Source organism: Lontra canadensis, unplaced genomic scaffold (assembly GCF_010015895.1).
Source record: "Lontra canadensis isolate GAN:19392208 unplaced genomic scaffold, GSC_riverotter_1.0 scaffold59, whole genome shotgun sequence".
NCBI classification, from domain to species: Eukaryota; Metazoa; Chordata; class Mammalia; order Carnivora; family Mustelidae; genus Lontra; species Lontra canadensis.
This window is the reverse complement of record NW_022631053.1, coordinates 783,953-790,254: the sequence shown is the minus strand read 5'-3', so window position 1 is coordinate 790,254 and position 6,302 is coordinate 783,953.

Genomic DNA, 6,302 nt, shown 5'->3' with positions numbered 1-6,302 from the left:
TGGGATCTGGCCAGCTGGATTTGGGACTCAGGAGTTGAGGTACAGGGCACTCCCAGGCAGCCTGATCTGATGGAGGACCTGCCCCGGGGTGGTCACCAGGTGAATTCTGCTCCAGGTCACCCCTTTCTTGGTGGAAGGGTATAGAAACCTCTGTTGAGACCCTCCCTAGAATCTGGCAGTTGAGCTCTAAGAGCCTGGGAGTGCTTGGGAGGGGGAGGTACTTGGGACCCTCAGTGTCTTCTTGATCAAATTGGCTTGATTCCTACAAACCTGAAGAATTGTAAAGTCGGCTAGGGTGGTGGCACTGGTGGTGGTGTCTTGCAGAGGGGCCCAAACTTTAGGTTCTGGGAGCTGGAGCCCAGGACCCCACTATCCCCTGATCCCCTGTGGATGTAGAGGAAAGGACTCTTCAGCAGGGGAAGGCAGTGACCCCCAGCCCACCCCTTCCCCCAGCCCTGGCTCTGTGGGATGAGATCACCTTTCAGGATTCTAGTCTTTATCTTAGTCTGGGGGAGGGGGACCAAGGGGCCTAGATTCTCTCCTAACCTTTCTTTCCCTGCCCCCTTCCGGCCTTTTTCCTCCAGGACTTCTCCCCTTCCAGAATAATAATCCCGCAAATCAAACCCTGCCCCTTCTCTTCCCCAGGCCCCTGCCCCACTCTGCTGGGGGTCTCAGAATGAAGTGCCCCAAATCAGTGCTTTTTCTTTCCACACAGTCTCCTCCTCATTCTGCTACTCTACTTCCTGTCCCCAATCATCCAGCTGTTGTTTTAAAAGCCCCTCTCCAGAGCCAGCTGTGGCCCAAGGGAGAGGTCAGCTGGTCAGACTGTGGGGTGACGTGGGCGCCCATCCCACTCTCACATCTGTAGGTCCTGAGGCTTTCTTAGGGGAGGAAACCAAGTAATCTCTGGGTCAGAATCTAAGTGCGCCCCTGCCGCAAAGGTAACCTCTAGGGGATACTGCTCAAGCCAAGGGCTGAGAACCCCATTTGGGGGCAGAGGGCCTGTGGCTTGACCACTGTATAGCCCTGCAAAGCACGAGTGTACGAACCAGCTCTCGTTTTCTTTCAGCCCAGGCACAAACGCTTTAGATTTTCCCAGGATTTGGGAGCTTGGGGTGGGGGTGGGGAGGGGCAGAAGGAGGGAGGTGTGTGACTCAGCTCCTCCCAGGAGCCTTGGTGGGGGACAGGGGACATAGTGTCCTGCCCCAGTCCTCCTCCTCACTCCACACCCCCAGCCTTGGCCAACTCAAACGGGCCCCCTCCCTGTCCATTCCCGGCTCCTGTTTATACCGGGAGCCCCTTAGTCATTCTCTGGCTGGCTTTTCTACTCTCCCCAATATCCCTCCTCTCTTGGCTCTCTCTGCCCTTATAAGTCCTTTCCCAGTGGCCCCAACACCTCCTGCCTTTCCTCTCACCACGGCTGCCTTTGCCCAGCTCTGCTTTCCTCTGCTTCCGGGTCAGGCCTGTCTTGGGGTTCCCTCCTACTTAGAGCTGCTTTGGCACAGCCCTCCAGGTCTGGAAGCTGGCCTAAAAAGGTCAGCCAGGAGGAGGTTAACCTAGAGGTTATCAGCCCAACCCTCTCTTTCAGAAGAGGAAATGGGTGTAGACAGCTGAAGTGACTTATCCAAGGTCACACGTGGTTAGCCAGTCAGTGGTGACTCTAGAACTCAAGTGTTTTGACTCTCTAAACCCAATGCCCTTTCTTCTTAGCCAGCTGATCTCTAAATACTCCGTCTCCTCTCAGCTTTCCCTCTTCTGTGTATCTCTCAGCTTGTCTCTGGTCCAGCCTGTATGTCTCCAAGTGTCTCTGTTTTGTCTCTCAGATCTGACCTCTCTGGTGCCCTCTGTCCCTTCATGGCTCAGTAGGAATGATTTGCTGTGATGATTGGCTATTATTAATCACAGTCTGCTTGATGGAGGGGCAGAAGGAGTGAAGGGCAAGGGCAGGACACTCACCAGGCTCCTGCTGTCACCAGCCTGCCTGTCCTAAAGGCTGGAGCCTTAAAAAAAGAGGAAGAAATTTCCAGATGGTCAGGATAGAGGTGCACATTCTAAAGCCGGAGGCCATGCTTAGTTTCACTAGGGTGGGATGCGGAGTATTGGTGGTTTATTTTGCATGTGCTGTGTGTCTGGTCCTGGGCTTGACCTTTAACCTACCTTTATCCAATTTAATCTTCCCAGCTGTCCAGCATTGAATGTATCAGGATCGTCATTTTACTGTCGAGAAACAGAGGCCCACGGAGTGAAGTGACAATGCCAAGATTGACAGAAAGAAAGGGGCCAAGGTAGAATCCAGATTCAATCCCAACTGATTCCAAAGTCATTACTTTTCCACTGTACTGTCGGTTTAGCCCTCTAAACTGGGCTGGGTTTCTTTAGGGGGAAGGTTCTGGAGCAGGGATCTTTAACTTAGGTCCACTGTCCCCAGGCTGGAGTGGGGGGAAACACTGCATGCCCAATCCATTAGTGCTCTGAAACTGGGTGGAAGTTTTTGTGTGTATGCATGTGATTTCTCTGGAGTGAAACTCGGTTGTTTCTTTCCAATTCTCAAATGCCTGGAAATTCTAAGAACACTGAGGCTGGATGTCCTGATTTCAAGGAATAGACTCAAGGCTTGTCAGGTCTGTAAGAAGCCTGGTTGGGTGGTTTGGGCTGAGTGAGGTCTTCATGAAACAAAACTTCCTCACTGGCATGTGGTAGCACACAGAAGTGGGTTGTAGGTGTGCTGAGACAGATCCCGTTTCCCTCAATCCTTGTAGCCTAGAGAGACCTGGGACAGCTAGAAACCCTGGGCTGGCGGCTCTCGCTTACTCTTGGGGGGGACTGTGCAAATACCATGTTCTCAGTGTCACTTCATACAAGTAAGACGGGGAAGAGTTTGCTGGACAAAGGGGACCGAGGGGTTAGATGGTCTGTGGCTCCTGGCTTTGGCCGGAGGGAGGGAGTCCCACTCCTTCTGCCCTATGGTGGGGTGGCAAGTGGGAGTCATTTTCAGAGAGGGAAGAAAGAAGGGATACTTAGGAAACTTATGGAGCTGCAGGGGGATCTCTGGAAGTAGAGTAGGAGCCCAGTTATCCCCGGAGTCTGGGTCCAGAGCCGGCTAACACTGAGACATTGCTCTCAGCGTGTGTGTCTAAGAGAGGGTAATCGGAAAGTCCAGGAGCAAGCCATGGGAACCATTGGGTTCTGTCACTGCCCTGACTCAGGTCTCAGTCTAGAGGAACTGATGGCTCCATCATCTGTGAGTCACCACCCCCCACCCCCACTCCCTGTCTGGTGGGGAGAACCCCCTCCCCCATGTCCTAGACCTAAAGTAAACCCAGACTACTCTCTCCCTTCCACCCCCACTTTGCTCAGAGCACAGGAGGGGTGGATGACATTTGCTGGGGTGACAAGACCAGTCCTGGAAGGCAGGATGCCCAAGTTCTCTGGGTGCTCCGGGGCTCAGAACCTAGGGATTGAGACTATGACCAGATATCTCTGTAGGAACCAAACTGGGAAATTTCCCAAGCTGGCCAGGTTGGGGAGAGACAAAAGGACAGGAATTAGGGGAAGGACACTGATGGGAGAGGGGCAGGGCTAAGGAGACACTGGGGTTAAAAAAAAAAAAAAAGACCCAGGGGTGCAAAACAAGCAAATCAAAGAGAAGGAATTTCCTCCATTGCAGCTAGAGTCTTTGCTTCCAAACCCTCTTCAGTTTTTCTGTTCTTTTTTTCTGGAACAGAATCCTACAGCAAAATGTAACAACCCCAGATAGGAAGTTAAAAGGGAAATACGATTCTCTGGGGTGTTCTAAATGTTGACCTCATTTTATTCTCTCACCCACCCCACCCCCATTACTTTCCATCCTTTTTCTCCCCCTTGCTGCCCTGTACCTACCTCTGGAGAGGAAAGGAGTGCCTGAAGCTTCTGTGCTCCAAAACCTGGGGGCTGGAGAAGAGATCCATCCGGGGTGGGAGCTGTGGGCGGGAGCATCAGTTTCCTGGGATGGCCTTCCCAGATGTAAGCACATCTGGAGCCCATCAGGGAGGGACCTGGAACACCAGGATTCCCAATACACATCCGACTGGGGCTGTGAGGGGCTGAAGATGAGCCAGGCATTCCCTCCCACCCCCATAAGTTTGCCTGCCATTTCTAGCCCCTCCTGGGAAGGATTACCAATCCCAGATGGGAAGTTAGGGCATCGGAAGGGGCTGGGAGCAGGAATTGCACCCAAACCCAGACAGACGGTTTCATTAGCTTTAGCTCCTTCTGGCTATACAGAGATGACAACCTCTTTGATCTGGAAGGAATCAGGGTGTGTGTGTGTGTCTGCAGGCGTGTGTGCGTGTATGTCTGTGTGTCTGTGTGTATAGCATAGGTATGCCATTTGTCCTTAACAAAATAATAAATTTGCCCTGGTGAGAGATTGGGGATGGGGGACTGCATGTCCTTCCTGCTTGCTTCTCAGGAAAGTATAGAAGTCCTACCCATGAGTCTCTGGACCTTTTGCACTCCTCACCTCTCCACCCCCAAACAAACACACACTCCTTCCTTGGCAGCAAATTCCTCCCTGTCCATCATCACCTTGTAATGAGCACATTTGTTTTCCAGGGATCATGTACAAGGGCTAAGATAGGTCTGTCGCCTTGCCCTTCCCCTTAGGAGATCTAACCATTGGGGTCCTGAATTTGGGGGTAAGTGGGGTGTACAGTGACCCCAGCAAAGGGTCCAGGTGTGGCCAGCAGCCAGCCCCTAAGGGTAGAATGGACAGTCTGTGGGGCCAAGACTAAGGGGTTCAGTGATATAGAGCACTCCTGGGGAGTACAGCCCTCTCCCTTTCTCCTGCAGCTACAGCTCGATGGGGAACCAAACCTTGAAAGATTCTTAAACAACCTCTGGACTCCAAGGTTGTGGCTTCCTGAGTTGAGATAATAATATAATAGAACGAAGTGTTGTATACAATTTATGATTGCAAATATATATGGGGCTTCCTGCCTTACTTGCAGCAAAGGTTGAATGGGCTTTGCCCTTTGAGCCTCTTCCCCTTCTCCCCTCTGGCCTCAATCCTTGATTGGACTTCATAGCCCCAGGGGAGAAGCCAAGGGGAGGTGGTCCCCATTCCCGACCTGTTGGCTCAGATCCCTTTCAATAGCTTATCCAGCTGCTTAGAGGCTGGGGACGGAGAACTCCCTGTCTCCATCTCTATCTAGGCTTGCCTAGGGGGTCCCAGAGGACAGAACTGTGGGGTGGGGGTAGGGCTAAGGTCCTCAGGTCCCTAAGATAGAAGGATGTGTGATAGAGATTGACCTGGGAAGAATGGAAATGGGGTTTGGTAGATCACTGAGTGGCTGGGGGAGGGAAAGGTGGGATGGAGCTCTAAGCTTTCACCTTGGGGAGATCAGCCCTTCCTTCAGACCACACCCTCACATCCTCACACCCTCACACCCAGCCTGCTGTGGCTGGCCACACCCCCACAGCTGGCTGGGAAGAGATCACAACCCTACCCCCCTCCATAAGCCGATGGCTTACAGATGTGCCATGAAGGGGGGTGGTGGTGGAAGGAGCTTGTGTGGTTGGGGGTGCAGGGAAGGGAAACTGAAGAAAGGAAGGAAAATTCATGGAAGGGAGAGAGGGAGACATTGTGGTCATGTGGGGAAGCCTGTGAAGATGAGGAAGAGTCAGAAGGAAACAGCTGGAGAGGGAGAGGGAAAAGGAGAAAAGAGGGTCTCATCCCCCCCTGCAATTTGCTCTACTCACTGCAGGCAAATTAATCTCCTTAAACCAAGGCTCTTGATGATGCTACTTAGAAGGTCAAAACCTTCCACAGCTCCAGCCTTTTAAGCAGTAGAGCTCTGTCTACTTGAAAATGCTGAGAACCATGCAAGACACATAGGAAGGGTGGTTGACCCAAGCCAGTACACATTTTGAATGATAACTATGTATGAAGTTCAGTGGGCCATGCTGGGTCAGTGGGGGGAGGGGTGGGGGTGGGTGGGAGATAATGTGGGAGAAGAAGGAGGACGGGGAATCGGGCTGTGATGGGGATAGAAAGGAACAAAGGGGTGTACATGGAGAGGCTACAGAAAGAGAGATAAGGCAGAGGTAGAGCCCAGAGGATGAAAGGGAAGGGGGTGGAGGCAGCAGGAGGGAGGGGCTTGGAAAGATGGATCAAAGGAGGGAAGGGGAAAGGAAGGGAAAAGGAAGAAAAGAAGTAGGGGGAAGAGGGAGGTTGTGGAGGGAGGTGTGTGGAGGCATGGTGAGTGGAAGATGCTAGAATTGGGGGACCATCCTTTCTTCTGGCTGGGTTGGGAACTCTGCTG